General features: G+C 38.8%; 1 long non-coding RNA gene across 2 annotated transcripts in view; it reads right to left on the bottom strand.

The window, feature by feature from the left end:
- Positions 1 to 257: 257 nt before the first annotated feature.
- Positions 258 to 18,814, bottom strand: part of LOC141973640 (uncharacterized) — a 42,247-nt gene continuing 23,690 nt past the window's right edge. Inside the window, exon 3 of one of the 2 annotated variants that reach the window (XR_012635581.1) lies at positions 258 to 351. This is a non-coding gene — a long non-coding RNA (uncharacterized LOC141973640). Of the gene's footprint in view, positions 352 to 16,698; positions 16,783 to 18,814 lie in introns of those variants that run through there. The other variant, XR_012635580.1, reaches the window with a different exon arrangement.

Here is an 18,814-nt window from a genome sequence, read left to right as displayed (position 1 = left end):
TATAGTTTTTATTGCCATGACCACTGTGGTAATAAGAAACAAATTTTATATTACCTTTATATAAATTGCTTTTCTATTATATTTATATTATAAAATAAATTTATATTTATGGAATAAGGAATGAGTGTGACAATCAGGGTTAATTTTTTTTAAACTCTCTTACAGCATACAAATCCATGCCACTATCTGTTAACACTAACACACACTCTACATTTCTGAGTTGGTAGTGTTCATACACACCTTCCCAAAATACTTACTATTTATTATACTATGCTTATTTATAAGAGAGCTTTTATTGGCTCTTTTTTCTTTTTTTCATTGTCAAACTTAGTTCTGGTTGAAATACAGAACCTAAAAGAAAGAAGAAACAATTAATATCTCTTTCTACAACCCTTGCTCTTTTCAAGTAGTGTTAAATAAATTATGATAATACTACAAGATTTAAAGCCCAGCAAGAATCCAAAGCCTTCTATGGTACTTATAATGTTTCAGTTTAAAGGCAAACTGCTCTGACTCTGCAGGCAACCCTTTTGAAGATTCTCATCTCAGAAAGAAATTAGCCTTTTAATTGAAAAGGCAATTTTTATTAAAACATTTTTTATCAAACTGAAGTAAAAGCAAAGGTTTACAAACTGGCCTCTTGTAAGTGGACAGATGTCTCTGTGAATGCTTATGCTTGGGTAACAGAAAATACAAAACAAAACCAGCAGTTTCTTAAAAGTCTAGCATTATATTTTAAGCATATAAACAAAAATCCTATGTCCTGTATAATAAAGCTGTCCTGCAGGTTTTTTTCTAACTGTGTAAAGGTTTTTTCTTGGGGGAGAGCGGAAGGATGTTTTAGTTTGGGGCTTTTTTTTGCTGTGTTAGGACTCTAAAACAAAAGGTCATATTAATGATATCTACAAAGGATGTCCCCACAGGATACAAATTTGTGTATTCTTATAAAATAATAGTTTATACAAAGGGATCAGATTTTACATAGTGCTTTCAAACAAAGCCATGAACACATACTTACTAAGCCTGACAATACCCTAGTGAATAGAGCAAGTATTCATTCATTTTTTTAAATGAAAAAAAAACAAAGGAGGAAGGTTTCCCCAAATCAGAACCAGGGAGAAAGCTGAAGATATAATCTGGGAGTTTAAATCTCTGACCACTGGTTATACCATATCAGGAATTTTAAAGGAAATTTTCTCTGTGGTAGTTTGTTAAATATATCATTACAGTTACAATTCAGAACTTGCCACTGGTTTCAAAGAACAAGTTTATCAGGCAAATGAGCTCTACCTCTTGTCATGTGGCACCACTGAGAAGAATCTGCCTCCATTTTCTTTACTCCTTCATAAAGTATCCCCCTGAGATTTCTCCTCTCCAGCTGAATAGTCCCAGCTCTCTCAGTCTCTCCTCATAGGACAGATGCTCCAAGATCTTAATCATCTTCATGTCCCTTTACTGGACTTTCTCCAGTATGTCCATGTCTCTTGTGTACTGGGTAGCCCAGAATGGCATATAGCACTCCAGATGTGTCTCACCAGGGCTGAGCAGAGGGGAAGGATCACCTCCCTTGACCTGCTGGTAACACTCTACCTAATGCAGCCCAGAAGTCTGGTGACATTTTTCGCTTCAGGAGCACATTGCTGGCTCATGGTCACCCTCGTGTACACCAGAACCCCTGGGTCCTTCCTTGCTAAGCTACTTTACAGCTGATTGCACCAGTCTGTCCTGGTGCCTGGGGTTATTCCTTTGCAGGAGAAGCACTTGGCATTTCCCTTTGCTGAACTTCATGAGGTTGTTGTCTGCCCATTTCTCCAACCTGTCACAGTCCCTGTGACTAGCAACATAACCTTCTGGTACTTCAGCCACCCCTCCCAGTTTTATCACCTGCATATGTGCTGAGGGTGATCAATGAAGATGATGAACAGTCCTGGCCACAGTATCCACCATACGAACAAACCACTAGTAACTGGCCTCCAGCTAGACTTTGTGTCTCTGATCACAACCCTTTGAGTTAACAGTTCAGCCAGCTTTCAATCCACCTCACTCTTCTCTTATCTAGTCAATTCTTCACTATTTTTTCCATGTGGATATGATGTGAGACAGTGTGAAAATCTTACGAAAGTCAACATAAACAATATCTACTGCTCTCCACTGAGCAAGTCACCTCACTCTAGAAGCCTTCCAGGTTGTTGGGTTATGATTTCCCCTTCAAAAATCCATGTTGGCTTCTCCCAGCCCCATTCCTGTGACCAGACTGTAGCTCCCTAGAACACCTTTCTTGCTCTTCCTGAATACCGCAGTGACATTTGCTTACTTTCAGTCCTCAGGAGTCTCCTCACTGCCTCCTCACCTCCCATTACCATCACCTGAAGTCTCCAAAATTAATAAAAATTATGCAATTAATATAAAAAAACCCCAAACAAACAAAAAAATCAGAAAAAAAAAACCCAAACACAAACTGAGTAATTGTATAGAGTATTTCTTATCATGTTACCTGTATTGAACTGTGTTTGATTAGAGACCAATCAAAAACATAACATATAACTGAATACCATTGTTTCTTGAAGACACCTTTCAACTAGCATTTATTTAACTAGTTAAATGCATTTAACTAGTAATTATTTAATATTACACAGTAGAATGCAAACCAGGAGGAAGATAAATCAGAAGATGGTATAAAATCAAGAATTCTGTATAACAATAGTGTGATTCCTTTAATGAGGTAAACAGTACAGTAAATGCAATTGTACTTTAAATATAGGACAAAGGCTTGCTTGATTTTTAAATACATGGCATAGGGCATTTATATAAATCTACATGTTAGGCAGGTCTTCCTGTTTTATTCTGTTTTAATTGACAAAACATCTTGGAAATACTCATGGGAAGAAATAAGATGAAAAATAAACAGTAAATTAATTAAGGGCAAGAATCATAGATGACTGAAAGTGCAATAAGGAGATTAAACCTTGTGTGCTGGTTTTGGCTGGTATAGAGCTAATTTTCTTCACAGTAGCTAGTATGAGGCTATGTTCTGGATTTGTGCTGAAAACAGTGTTGATAATACAAGAATGTTTTTGTTACGATTGACCAGTGCTTACACAGAGGGGAACACAGCTGGGACAGCTGACCCCAACTGACCAGAGGGATATCCCATACCATACGATGTCATGCTCAACTTGAGGAAGAAGGAAGGGAAGGATGTTTAGTGATAGTGTTTGTCTTCCCAAGTAACTGTTATGTGTGACAGAGCCCTGCTTTCCTGGAGATGGCTGAACACCTGCCTGGTGATGGAAGTGGTGAATGAATTCCTTGTTTGCTTTGCTTATGCATGTGGCTTTTGCTTTACCTATTAAACTGTCTTTATCTGAACCCACAAGTTTTTTCACTTTTACTCTTCTGATTCACTCCCCCATCCCACCAGCAGGGAGTGAGCAAGAGGCTGTGTGGGGCTTAGTTGCCCCCTGGGGTTAAACTATGACACCTTGAAAGAGCTGTGAATGGGGGATAATATGAATGCAAACAAAACCAGAGTTCAATACATCATCTTTACTATATGCTTACTTAATTTCAGGTTTTTATCTTAATTTTGTATGTAAAAGAGAACATAAGGAATTACTGCAAAGAATCACCCAGTTTAAGAGCAGCTGCAGATTCCTTGTAGCTTGCATTATTTATTAATCATCAAGAATATGTTTTGGTTTTAATTCCAGTGATTCTTTTCCCCACATGCTTCAGAAACCAGTAAAATAAATGTATTCTTTTCTTCTCCATGAAAGTGACATCACTAGCTGCAAAAGGTTTTCCTGAGACTAGAAAAATTGTAAGAAAGAACTGTCCCCACAATCTCTGTTTAATTCATAGGTAAAACACAGCTGAAACAGTTCCAAAAGGGCCATAAGCATTTATATTATCATTAAAAATGGAGAACTGGAACATTCTCAGTGGGGAAAATGAGAACACTATTATGCACGTGAGTCAGTGTTTAAGAAGAGACAATTACTTGCAAAGTCACTAATTAGATCTCTGAGTCTTATTTCAATACTACTTTAGGCAATCCTTGGAGTCTAATATATATTGGATGAAAATGCCCTTTCAACAACCAAAATACTATGAGAGTAATTATTTTATGAATACTCTTCCTCATCATTTCTAACATGTCTTTTCCTTCATGTCACTTCTATCAGGATTTATGGAGAAGGAGGTTATGTGATACGTATTTTTCCTTTTGCTGGATATTTTGCCCTGTCACAGAGTCTGTAACAGGACTTACAGATTAATTCTGCTTTCTTAACAGTAGAATAAAGGTAGTGACAGATCTTCTGAGTCTGTGACCAGTGTAGCATATTATATGGGTTATGTATAGTAAGAAGGGACAGGATTTTATGATCTCCAAAAGTTCATTCTAATCTTATGTCCTTACATGACCACTACACAAGTAGTATCATCACAGTTTCTAATTTAGTACTTCTCAAGTGAATCTTTTAATTATAGAACTGAGTTTCTGAATTTCACTGAGTGTAGAGTCTCTAGGCCTAATCAATCTTATTTTGATATAGCTAAAAAAAATATCTTTCCAACCACGTTAATTGTATACACCTCTCAATTTTGGTACTTGATTCAGTTTATGAGACAGCAGAGATTTACCACAACAAGCTGCAAAGATGATTTGTTACTTCCCCAAAGATTCTAAGCTTGTAAAATACCCAACAAACACAACATTTTGCATGTACATATGTCTCTAGCAAGTTCCATTTGGCTCGGCAACATCATGTTTTGGCAATGACCACTTGCTTTCTTAACATCCTCTTTTATTACAAACCTGAGTTTTCAAAGCATTTAATTATGACATAGAATAGATTGTATGTTGGCTTTGTTGGCAGGGGGGAGGGTTGGTAGCAGGGGTAGGGGCTACAATGGTGGCTCTGGTGAAGCTCCCCACCTCTGGCTCCAAGTCAGACCTACTCTGGCCAAGGACAAGCCAATTAGCGATGGTGGCCATGCCTCTGTGATAATATATCTAAGAAAGTGAACCTGGGAGGAAGAGAGGGAGTTGTGAGAAGGACTTGTAATAGAGACATCTATTGAAACATGGAGGTCAGTGGAAGAAAGGGGGGTGGGGGGGTGGGCATGGAACATGTGCTGGAGTAGACACTCCCCTGCAGGCTGTGGTGAGAGGGCAGGTTGTGCTCCTGCAGCACATGGAGGTCACTGGTGGAGCAGATGCCCACCTGCAGCCCGTGGAGAACCTCATGCTGGAACCAGCTGCCTGAAGAAGGCTGCAACTCTGAGGGAACTACTCTGTTGTAGTTTGTCGCTGGAAAGATTGAAGTGCATAAAAGGGAACCATGCTGGAGCAGCATGGGAAGAGTTGCATCCTGTGGGAAAGATTCATGTCGGAGAGAGTTCATGGAGGACTGTCTCTCATGACAGGAACCCCAAAATGGAGCCGGGGAAGAGTGTGAGGAGTCCTCACCCTGAGGAGGAAGGAGTGGTAGAAACAATGAGTGATGAACTGACCATAAACCCCATCTCCTGCCCCCCCCGCACTGCTGGTGGAGAGGAGGTAGAGAAATCAGGAGCAAAGCTGATCCCCAGGAAGAGGGAGGGGTGGAGTGAAGGTGTTTCTAAGATGAGGTTGTATTTCTCTCTCCTACTGTTCGTAAGTATTGGTGGCAGTGGTGTTTAAATTAAATTGATGCTCTTTTTCTTCCCCTAAGGAGCCTGTCTTTTGTCTATGACCATAATGGGTGAATTATCCTTCTCTATCCTTATCTAGAGCCTTTTGTTTTAGTTTCTCTTTCCCATTCCTGAGGGGGAAGGAGTGAGGGAGCTGCTGGGTGGTGTTCAGTTGACCTCTGTGCTCCAACCAGGACAGAGAGTTAAAGAACAATTTTGCCTCTCCCATGTTGATGGTCTAGCCTCTTTCGCCTTGGGGAGCCTTGCATTTGACAGTTTGTCACACTCCCCTTTAAAAGGTTCACCCTGACTTAATTGCTGAAAATCAAGAAGTTTAACATGATGCAACTTTGGGGTGCATATTAAGGAAAGAAAACGGAGTGGGGAAAAGCAGAGAAGAGGCAACTTCAGAAATGATGAAAAGGTTTCAGCTTGGGGTAGTAATCCTATGAAGACTTACCATAGTAAGTAACTTACCATCCACATCTGTGGATGTGTCAGGTTCATGATATGTGCAATTAACTATTTAACTACTAAGCTGATGAATATAAACTTATTGATAAAGGTCACCTAATAGATACTAGCTTAATTTATAATCTAACTGTAGTATAGGAATTTTTAATATATATCTGTACAGCTCCTCGTACAGTGAATAAAGACTGTGATCAAAATCACAATTTTAATACTACTAATAAAGATACTGATACATTTAATGGACTGTCAAATGGGGAAAAGACTCTTATTTCTGTGAGATGTTATTATCACATTATTGCGTACACCTGGAAAAGTCTTAATGATATGTTAACCCTGCAGATTTGTTTCACTATTAAAGACAGATCTAAAAATCTTAACTACAGTTCTAAATAATGGGCTTCATAAAACGTAACTTCATTTTTATAAACAGATATTATCCTGGGTTCATTATAGACAGACAACTGACAGTATACAGAGTGTTAGAGTACTCCAGTCCAGCAGCTCACAAAATAAATCATTGGCAATTTAATCTCGAGGAAGAAAGAAGGTTTTTGTAAGTTGAAATGGGACAGTTTTGACCTTATGCAGAATAGACCCATAATTTACGAAATAGATGGAAACTTTACTGCAAAAGTGTAGTATGAATGATTAGATCTAAGCCATTTGCACTTTTGTGCCTCCTGTACGTCTCTGGAATACAACTCTACCTCCACAAATGGTCATGAAAGTAGAGTAGCCACACTCTTAGATAATCACTGCACCTGCAAAAAAGGTTATCATTACAGTTAAAAGGTAGGAAACACTTAAACAAAATGTTATTAAAACAGTTGAATTTTACAAGAAAATATCTGCATTATTAAGAGTCATGTTAAATTGAGCAGGCCTTTAAGCATCTGATTTCAAATTAATTTTTTACTTTTCAGACATTTCTTTCCTTTTCCAAAAGGCTGTTGAATTTTTATATTTTGATATTTGGTATTTTAGACATGTCAGCAAACATGTTATATAAAATGCTGAGCTGTTACGCAGTTTACTGAGAGCTCTTGTTTCCTAAAACGCTGGCTTTGATTTTCCACATTTCAAACACTGTGATCAATAAATAAAGATTATTAATCAATCTTGCAAGGACTTTTTTTCTTTTTTTTTTTTTAAATATTAAATCTTGAAATAATACAGAAAAACAATTCCAAGCTTTTCTGAAAAACAGCAAATACTCCAAATTCAGTTGTCTATAAACATCCTTATACCTGTGCTGAGAGTTTTAGCCTTTGTGAAAAGATTTCTACAGCAAAAGAAAATACGTAGACATGTATTTGAAATGTATTTGACTGTGACAGACAAAATACTCAATATAAATAAGCTGCTTCCAAAATCAAGTGTCAATTAAAATCATTCTGTAGCTAAAATGACTCACTGTTCTCTGCTTCTTAGATACATCTTGGAATTCTTGGAAAAGCTCAGCTCTGTGGACTCTGTCTCTAGCAGCATGGGACATGACTCGGTCCTCATTAGGGATGCATTTTTTTCCCAAGACAGAAATATATAAAGCAAAATAGTGTGGTGTGCTGCAATTTATAGTATCCTTCAGGTACTATGCTATTGTATTCATACTGTCATTTGTGGTATAAATTGACAGACACAGGAGATAAGCCTTCCTAATTCAACCATGTATGACTGTGGTGATAATCAATGATATTTTTCCTTTGTAACAACCTAAAATGAAAATCTTTAAAGAGCATTTTGGGTTTGCTTGCTTTTTTTCTGACTCTGTCCACAACTCTGTCACTACTCCAGATATGAAATATATTCAATAACAAGGGAAGATGTGCCCTAGCCTTATAGGTACATCACTTATATCTGTTCTTCTGTGTAAGGAAGTTAAAAAGTTCCTCTCCTTTCCTTTCAGCAGCTACAATCCAGCAATATAGGACCAGAGAAATGAAGCTGGAGGTCAATAAATTTCAGGATTTCCTACTTTTACTGGGATATTTACTCATGTAAATAATGCCATATTCCAGTCCTGTTCCTTCTTTCAAAAAGTAGCCTAGCAGAATTGGCAGAGGAGCATGCTTTAAAAGCTGCAATATTTTAGGGGGTTTTTTGCTTTTAAATCGTGTGTCTTCACATGACATAGAGGTATTGTGCCAAACACAGACATTAGCCCACCTCTGTCAACATACCCATATTCCAATACACAGGGCTGGAGCTGTAATTCTACCCTATCAGTTGATTCTGAAGCAGAATGAACATAAACTGGTTCAACTATAGCAAAGGAAGGGTTAAAAAATGGTAGCAGAGGTTTGTTTCTTTATCAGTTGAAAAGAACACTGTAATGACTGTCTTTAAATGTCATTTTTATGTCTGAAAGGATAAAAGGAAATTAAAACTGTTGGGATTTCTTATTCTTTATCTGAATTAATTTCTTTGACCATTGGGTTATTGTAGTGATTTGCTGCTCTTGGACTTGCATTGTGTTCTGGTGCTAGCACTGCTGAGAAAATCTCTCCCATACGCTTATAATGAACAGGCTCAAATTACCCTGTAATGTGACACTTATCATTATTTCCCCCTTTACCAACTGAAAGTGGGAACGTTAGTACATTTAAGGCTGGCTGAGGAGAACTGCTGGTAACTCAAATGCCTTTAGATCAAACCCTTCCCCCATATTTCCCCACATCAAATATTATTATTACTGCAGCTGAGTAAAATGAAGAACTATTCTTGCTCTTATTACATGTATATCTAGTGGTACTGAGTTCACAGCCCACTGTGCTACCCCTGTGAGATTTACAGACTAGGGAAGAAACACATCTCAAGAAACAGTGGCTGAAGCCATATCAATTCAAGCTGTAAATGAGACATATATTTTTAATCAAAAGCTATCAGGAAAGATAGACTCCATGTCCTATAGTCTTCCAAAACAGCTCAGACTCTTTACAAAATAGTCCACTGTTTATTCAAATGCCAATTATTAGGCTAAAGACAGGAATAATGAATGATATTTTATGCATCCAAGCGTATCAGATGTGACGAACTATTTGAGCCTCTGGCCTTAAAATCTCTGAATGGGAATCTCATTGCATAGATAGTGGGCAGCTGGATAGATTGTTACTCCTATTTTACAGATGACGAAAAAAGACTAAGGAGGTAATGTGTTACAGATATTTTGTTTGAGTCCAACAAATTCAATTTTATTTTTTTTCTGCTATGAAACAGAACTTCAGTTCACCCTTTAAAAATACATCTATACAGCCTTTGGGTGTATGGAAGTCACCTGCATGCCTTGTACAGCTCTTCATCTCTAGTGTTTGAGCATGATTCCTGATATGTAATGTATAAGAAAGGAAGATGAACTGTCACATCTGTGATTTAACCCTTGTTCTTTGTCTTTCCAAATACCTTGTGATTGGTGCTTACTGTCACATCATTAGGGTCTGACATATCTTTCCTGTAGCAATAGGATTTCATTTGTTTACCTATTTCAGCTACACTGCAGTCAACAGACTCCCTGTGCTCATTCCTTTTTTATAAGAATTAGTGTCAACATTCCTCCTGGAAAAGAAGCATAATGCTCATGTAGAATTGTCCCTGCTGTGTTGAAGTTATGTTTACACTATTTGTTGGAGGGTTCAGATTCAAAATTTAACAACCACGTGCATAAGTTCTGGCGTCCATCCCCAAAGTCCCTGCCAATATACTAAGTACAGTCAGCATTTGCAGACATACAGCTGTCCAGCTGATGATACCCTCTGGGTAGCTATTGTGACTAGGGATATTGCAAGTTGGAACCAGCATTTCTGCATAGACCAGAAAGCTAAAGTCTTACTAACTCATTCATGCATTTTCCTCCACTGTATTTTTTAAATTAATACAAAGACCCAAGGCAGTCCTATTGTTCCTGCTACCATATTCTCTGCTGCTGCTCTGAATCGTTTAGTGTATGGCTATGACTACTCCCTGCAGGCGTAAACCTGATCTACATTGACCCTAATTGACTTAGAAAGTCTGCCAGGATCACAGCATAATATCAACTAGCTATTTGCTTACCCTGTGTTATTATATTAGATTGTAGCACAGAACAAAAACTAATCAAGTATAAGATTTTATTGTTGAGGTACTGTAAAAAAAGCATAAAGAAAGAGGAGCAACGCTTATTCTAATTTAAGACAATGCCCCAGATAGATCCTGATTGACCCAATTAACTGAAGGACCTAATTTGGGAGCATGATTGCTGTAGGCAGTGGCTGTTGTCAGAGGACAGAGACAAGCATCTACTGTGGGTTGAGACTGTAATTCTGAATTATCCTGGGGAGGTGCCTTTCTCTCTCATTAACTGTTAAGTATGTTTATGCTTCCAACTTAAGTACCTCTGTTAGGTATATAAACACAGGTGAGATGAATCAGAACTTAAGCAAAGGTGACAAATTGAATGGAAATAATTGTGTAAAGCAAGAATAACCGCAGTATGACTGTGGTTTCTGTTTTATGTATAGCTGTTCCTGAATCTATTGATGATGCCTACCCGAGATACAATTTTTCCAACGGCCTCCTCACTGTGTCCTCGCTGAGCTTAATTTAACCATCCATGAGAATGGCTTTCTAGGTATTTCAGAAAAACTGAGTCTTTAGCTAGACATATTTTTGAACAAAGTTCAAAATGCTGGGTTTAAGGTAATTTTTGTTATATGGGCCAGTTCTTTGGCTACCCAGACTGGGAAAACACGGATGGGAAATAAGTCTCAAATTTTCACTCATGTAGGTTTTCAGGCCTCATCATTTATATGCAAGACAGAAACATGTGCATAAACATTGGCTTTGGTTTAGGAAATCAGACAGGACTTGAACCAAAGGCCATATGACTCAATGGAAGCTCAAGTGTTAATGGTGGCTAACCCATGCAGAGACTGTCTTCCATGAAGAGTATGAACCAAGGCACAGACTGATAAAGAAGCCAGCTGAAGGTCATTCTGTTTAGGGGCAAATAGGAAACCTGTTAATTATGAAGGCAAAAGAGGAAATTCAAAAAGTGAACAAAGATTATAGGTGAGTGGGAAGACTGAACCTATTTGAAGGATAAATATTTGTCATATAATATTGATTTTATGCTGGTTGTCCCACTAACCTGGATTCCCTATGCTATGCTCACACATATTAGACTCATAAATGGAGCAAATGTGCTAAGATGGCTTATGGTCCAAAGATGCAAATGTTTATGCTCCTTCCTATAAAACTGCTTTCACTTAATTACAGACTTATGTCACTTAAACACTTCAAATTTAAAGCTGTTTCAACACTTTAAGGACTGGTTTCATTAACTGAAAATTACTTTGCACTCCTAGAAGTTCAAATGGGATAAATGACAGTATTTTAACTTGGTGGAAAGTGTTTTCTTGGGAAGAAAATTTTCATCTTTTTCATTAAGTTCACCCTGATCCAACAACTAACACTAGTGAGAAGTTTGAGAAGTGACTCATTCTGAGTTACAGTACTGAGAGTTGTTTTATGAGCTAACTACACATTGTGGCAAAATGCCTTATTTTTAACTCAATGATGGGATAAGGTCCAGGTTACCTCTATCTCACATCCCTTCCCTCCTCCATTTTGGTCTGCAGAAGAAAACCCAAAACATTGGGGCAGCCCAGATGTAGGCCAGAAGAAGCAGAGTACTTCTGGAAGCCTTTGCTTAGCTATTTTGACAGGTTACATTGAGAATATTCCCTAACTATAGGAAGAATCTCACCACTTAGGTAAAAAATGCTACTGGGTGTCTGCACACTGGGTGGGAAGCTGCTTAGGAGCAGCCATCTCAATACATGCAACATAACGAATGTGTCTGAATAGGTGCCGTATTTTAAGCGGCCTAGTAGATTCCTCTAAGCTCTCACACTGCAGGGTTGGTTGGTTTTGGGGTTTGTGTTTTTTTGTGGGTTTTTTTTTTTGAGGTTAATGTCTGTTTGTAAAGGCAGGAAATGAAAAATTTTGAGAGCATTTTGACTGCCATTAGCTACAGACAACATTTGCTTTTCTTTTCATTATAAGGAAACAAATCTTTCTCTACAGTTTGCGTGTGATTTGCCAAGTGTATTTATTTGTCAGCTAAGAGCAGCTCCAAGACCACACTCAAGAGCAGAGCCTTGTAAACACAAAGATGATTATGAGACTGTGTAATCAAACACTGCCTGATGATGTTCACCTAGCAGATGGCTTTAAAAAAAACCCAACAAAACAACCCACAAACAACAAAAAACCTCAACCCACAGAATTTCAGAACTCTTGAGTTCCTGTATTGAAATATTTGACTTTACAACTTTGAAGTTCTTTCAGTGTGTTCATGTGTGTGTGTAGTGGGAAAGAAAGATGTTACATAAATATAATTATTCTATAAACACACTGAATACAGTAAAACAAATGCAAGTTTATGCAAAACCATCTTTAACAGAATGCTTTTGCAGTTCACACAAAACATGAAACCCTATATTTGGATACAAAGCATGTTCTGCTGCAAGTTACACTGTAATTTAGGCAGAACATAATTTTGAGATTTACAATTAGGAAATCTATTATAGCCTCAAGTACTGAATCTCAAAAATAAATTTTCAGCAATGAAATGCAAGTGATTTAACACCATTGATCATGTGGTACAAAATGCATTCAGTTGGCTTTTAATAGGCAAAGATATAATTAAAGGAAATTATATACAATCTTTCTGTTTAATACTTCTATATATGCACATACACAATAGGCAGCCTGATAACTCTTTAACTTCTAGCTATCGCTAGAAAATTATGGCGCAAATAACTTCTTATTTGATACATAATGAGACAAAATTTGTGCTTACACAGTGATTTCATTTCAAAACCTTTCTAAACTCTACCAGGCAGTGCCTCTATTTTAGATCATGTGAAAGATGTTAAGGCCTCTATAAAACACAGTATAGCTTAAGGTAAGAAACAAGCAAGTTACACCCCAAAATAATGTCAGAACCTGTGACAAAACCAAGGAGAAAGTAGCAAAGAGATCATAGAGGCACAAGGAGCATCAAACATCTCTCTAGTTATATCTATTCATCAAATTTACAATAGCCTAGCTACAGTAGTCTAACTCACTCTTAAATGCCTCCAATGACAAAGATTCAATGGACTCCCTAGAAAGCCTTCCTTTTGATAACAATTACTTAATTATTCAATCAATTAATTATACTGGTAATGTCTTTTGCTACTCATTTAGTAATTGGTATTATATTGTTAATTATGTTGGTTAACTTTACTGGAAAATCCTCCAGATTTTATTGTCCCCATTGGCTGGTGACTGAGTTCAGCTTTTCAAACCATTGTGCACCCTCCATGTGACAATTACTGCTGGACTGTGTTCCTCTATAGTTTATTTATGACAGTGCCAAATGGGACTGTGTAAAAATGCTTACTAATGTCAAGATATATCAAATTTCTAGTTTCTCCCTTGTCCACTAGGCAATTACCCTGCCACAGAAAGAACTTGGATTGATTTGAGATGACTTTTTTTTTCTTGTCAAATCCATGTCAGCTCTTCCCTATCACCCTACCCTCAGGGTGCGTCCAAACTAATTAACATGCTGTTCCAGAATGTCTCTGGTATGGAGGGGAAGCTGATGGACCTAGGTCTAACCTTTTACCCTTTTTAAAAATTCACCTCATTTTTAAAATTCACCTGGTTTCCATGTGGTTTTTAATTACCAATGTCTCCTAGATTTTGTCTGCTTCTTTGAGTATATATTATGAATACATCTAACTTTCTTTAATATTAACTGTTTTAAGTATATGTCTATAATTACTATTCCCTAATCAAGATTTTTTTTAAAAATCTGAGTTTATATTTAAAAATCCACATACTAATTTTTGTATAAATTTAACAACCAGAGCTTAAAACATCTTTCACAAATCATTGAATACTCTGAACATTGCATTTAGATGATATTCGGTTTCTAATTGTTAAGGGAAGTCAAATCTGGAGGACTTGAAGACCCAGGGGATTTCTCCTCTCTAATCTGTTTGCTCCTGCTTCCAATCGTATGGGCTGCCAGCAGCAAGGCTAAACATGTATTGTAAAGATGCAGATACACACACAATGCACAAACACCTGTATAACACACACAGACATGCATCCAGCCGTATAGTCAACAAATAGAGAGAAAGAGTAGCATCTTTACTGGCAGCCATAAATGCACCAGCAGCACTTTCATCACTGTGAATAGCACCAGGGGCAGATCCTGTGTCCACTCTTCAGGTGATCAGGATTAGAGCTCTCTCACAAACATAAAAGTGTCTTTACTCTCCCAATCTATGGGCACAGGCACACCTGTGAGCTCCTTGAGCCCTGGCTCTGCAGACATGTCTAGAATAAACACCCAGACACAGCCCCAAACTTGGGTCTAGCCAGATTAAGTCTCTTGCTCATGGGCTGCTCCTGTTTGAGGTTCACTAGCAAATCACACATGATAGAGTAATATCACACAGAGAAGAGACAGGAACAGTTTAACAGGACATGACAGACTGTAGTGACTAAGTGTATGGCTTGACCAGTGTATTTGGTTTGCATGGCAAGGTTTTGGTAGTGGAAGAGTTACAAGGGTGGCTTCTGTAAGAAGCTGCTAGAAGCTTCTCCCATGTCCAACAGAGCCAATGCCAGCCGGCTCCGAGATGCACCCACTGCTGGCCAAGGCCAAGCCATCAGTGATGGTGGTAGCGCCCTGGGATAACGTATTTTAAAAGGGTGGGGAAAAAAACAACTGCACAACAGCAATTGCAGTCAGAGAGAGGAGTGAGAATATGAGATAGAAACAGCTCTGCAGCCCCCCAGGTCAGTGCAGAAGGAGGGGCAGGAGGTGCTCCAGGCACCAGAGCAGAGATTTCCCTGCAGTGCGTGGTGCAGCCCATGGTGAGGCAGCTGTGCCCTGCAGTTCATGGAGGTTCATGGCGGAGCAGATCTCCACCTGCAGCCCGGGGAGGAGCCCACACCGGAGCAGGCGGGTGCCCGAAGGAGGCTGTGACCCTGTGGGGAGCCCACGCTGGAGCAGGCTCCTGGCAGACCTGTGGCCCCATGGAGCAAGGACCCCACGCTGGAGCAGGTTTGTTGTCAGGACTTGTGATGCTGTGGGGAACCCACACTGGAGCAGCCTGTGCCTGAAGGGCTGCAGCCTGTGGGAGGGACCCACGCTGGGGCAGTTCATGAAGAATGGCAGCCTGTGGACAGGACTCACGCTGGAGGAGTTCATGGAGGACTGTCTCCTGTGGGAGAGACCCCACACTGGAGCTGGGTAAGAGTGTGAGGAGTCCTCCCCCTGAGGAGGAAGGGGTGTCAGAGACAATGTGTGATGAACTGGCCACAACCCCTGTTCCCTACCCCCTGCACTGCTGGGGGGAAGGAGGTAGAGAAATCGGAAGTGAAGTTGAGCCTGGGAAGAAGAGAGGGGTGAGGGGAAGGTGTTTTTAAGGTTAGGGTTGTATTTCTTATTACCCTATTCTGATTTGATTAGCAATAAATTAAATTAATTTCCCTGAGTTGAGTCTGTTTTGCCTGTGATAGTAATTGCTGAGTGATCTCCCTGTCCTTATTTCAACCCATGAGCTTTTCATTATATTTTTATTCCCTCTGCTAAGCTGAGGAGGGGGAGTAATAAAGTGGCTTTGGTGGGCACCTGGCATCCAGCCAAGGTCAACCCACCACAACCAGAAGGACATATGGACCAAGAGCCTGCTTATGTGGACTGGCCTGTTTAGCCTCTCCTTTCCATTTTCACCCACCCACTTTAGTCATATTTTCCCATCCACTTTGATCTTTCACTTTGCCCACCTTCAGCCCCTCCCCTAAGCCTACCATAAAAGTTTCACATTTTCATAATTCCCTTTGCATATACCACGACTTTTATATTTCCTGTGAGACCCATGGTGATCTTGTTTCCTCACTGGTATCAGTTTCTAAGCTCTCTGAGGCTATGCTCCAGTGGAACCTTCACTGATTTGAGAACTCTAGCCTTAGGTATAGTCTCTGATACCTCCCATTTGTTAAAATGTCTGTATCTAGGTATTTCGTTTATTATTTTTCATCTGTCTTCTGGGGGTTTTGTTTGTTTCTTTATGTTGAATATCTGTTAATGAGATATCCTCATAAGCCAGATGTTCTTCAGTCCCAGATATCCACAATTCTTTTACCTTCTATCTTTGTATTAATGTAATGCCAGATATAAGATCCTGAAGAATTAGTATTTTTTGATTCCTGGCTCTGCAATGGTTGCATGATTAACTTTTTTTCTATAAGGACATAATTAGTTCTGGCAATTAACACCTGATATAACTTTAATGTGATGTTATTAAATATTACGGATCAGAAATAAATAACTGTATTTGGAAGATTTGATAAAAGACAACTTGTCTTATTTAGTAAAACTACCTATTTACCTAATTACCTCTATTTATTTACAGTTTATTCTGTTGAATAAATCTCTAGGCTGTCACAGCTACTTGGTTAGGTAACGCATTTAAGACCTTTAAAATACCTTGAAGAACTTGATGTGGACCACCTTTTCATTCCCTTCATATTCATCTCACACTGAGAGTCATATTGCTTCAGGAGGTACCAGATCTCCATTTTGAGTAACTGTTAGATAAATGGAAAGATTTCAAGCACATGAAATGAACAGAATAAATAGAGATAGCAGCATGTCAGAGCAGAGCTGTGAAAAATACTTTTTATCAGTTGGATATGGTTTCTCAGGCTAAAGGCACACTAATGAGCAGATCTAAAGTATGTAACTTCAGCCATCATATCCAACTAAACAGACTCTATGCATATCTCTTCAGCACCCTGTGCTCTGAGACATGTCAAAATGTACTTCCATTATTAGAGTTCTATTTGCTGCATATATTGAGGACAATCAAAACATTTTATGAAGACATTTTAGAGCCATGTGAAGCCCTATATAGAGGGGAAACTGGCTATAAGAGAGTTTAGCACACGTCCCTTCTCATACACTGACTGGGTCTTGCAGTTGAGGTGCAGCCCACATTGGACAGAGATAATGAGGTGCCACAGAAAGTTCTACTCCCTTCTTAGGCATCTTCTATACCATCTCATTAGGCATCTTTGTTACAGAGGCTCTCAAATAAACAAACCACCATCAAAAATTACAAATTTATTATCAGCACAATCAACCAGCCCTCTGCAACTATTCAATTACAGGTTCAAATGTCCGCGAGAGGAAAGCAAAACAACTTCCTAGGGTTTAACAACAACCCAAAACACAGAAAAAAACACCACTTTCTACAGTTTAAGGCAACTCAAAGCACTCTATCAGTTCTAGGGATTAATAACAACCCAAATTGCTCTATCACTTCCTAGGGTTTAACGACAACCCAAAACACCCTATTGCTTCCTAAGAAGCGAGGACTCTCAACCTTGGGGAACTCAAGGAGTTTCCTTGGGCGACTTCCTGACCCAAGGAGAGAGTCCTCGACCAGAGAGTGCTGCTCCAGGGGGACTAGCTCAAAATGGCTCTCCCAAGGGACTCTTCCCAGGCCGAACCCGATCTGTGGTCAATAGCGGCTCCCACTGGCCAAAGGTCCCAACTACAGTGCAGCTCTGATAAAGACTATCAAGACATGCTACACTTCAGTAGCCAAGAAGCCCTATTTTCATTGGGCAAGTGCACCTGCAACGATCTTCAAGTCACCATCTCTGGAGTTATTTAAAAGACATGTATATGTGGCACTTAAGCACATGGTTTAGTGTGCACTTGGAGTGCTAGGTTAATGGCTGCACTTGATGGTCTTAAGGGTCTTTGCCAACCTAAATGATTCTATGATTCTATCCTTCCACTCAGTAAGCTTTTTCCTAATACAGTAGCTTTCATTTAGATGAAAAATAATTTTTCTGTCAAAAATCTATAGGTGAAGAGGATTCACTACAAAGAAAGTAGTAATAGATTTGAGATTTCTGGAGTCCAAACTCTACAACTGCTCTTATTCATTGTATACTGGAAGCAAGAGAGGGCTTGAAACAAGAGTCTTATAAATACTGGAATATTTAGAATTTCTCATGTTATGTTACTGATAACTATTCTTTCTAAAAATTATATTAATTATTTTTACATATCCATAATGAGTGATTCACCCTTTCAATTGAACAGAGTTCTCTGTTTAGAGTCAGTGTGAAAACTCTACAGTCCCTTATAACTCAAAGCAACTTGAAGAACTTAGGGCAGGAATCAACTTATCTAACCTAACATTAACCATCCAGACATTAGGCATCACACCAAAGAGATTTGTGCAGCCTTACTCAACTGCCAAGGGAAAGAGACGGGTACATCCTGAGGACATCTCCTATCTCAGACAGAATCTTAGTAGTTGATAAATTACTTTCTGGGAGTGTCTCTCTTCCTGCATGGGCTATAGATGGAGTCTTGTCAACTAGCCTAGAAAAGATGCTTAACTTTCAGAAGGATAAAGTTAAGTAAAATCAATCCAGCCTCTGCAACTAACAATGCAGCATTTTTTATTCACTGGATCACTTCATTCATTGTAAAATTTTAGGTAGCAGAGAGGCTCATTTTTAAAAATTATAAATAGTCGAGCTAATTCATTTGTTTAACCTATCAATATGAATGTTTCATCCAGTTCAGATTTTGGTGGTC

The sequence above is a fragment of the Athene noctua genome, chromosome 1 (assembly GCF_965140245.1).
Source record: "Athene noctua chromosome 1, bAthNoc1.hap1.1, whole genome shotgun sequence".
Taxonomy (NCBI): domain Eukaryota; kingdom Metazoa; phylum Chordata; class Aves; order Strigiformes; family Strigidae; genus Athene; species Athene noctua.
Note: the sequence above shows the minus strand (reverse complement) of the source record. Positions and strands in the feature narration are given on the sequence as shown.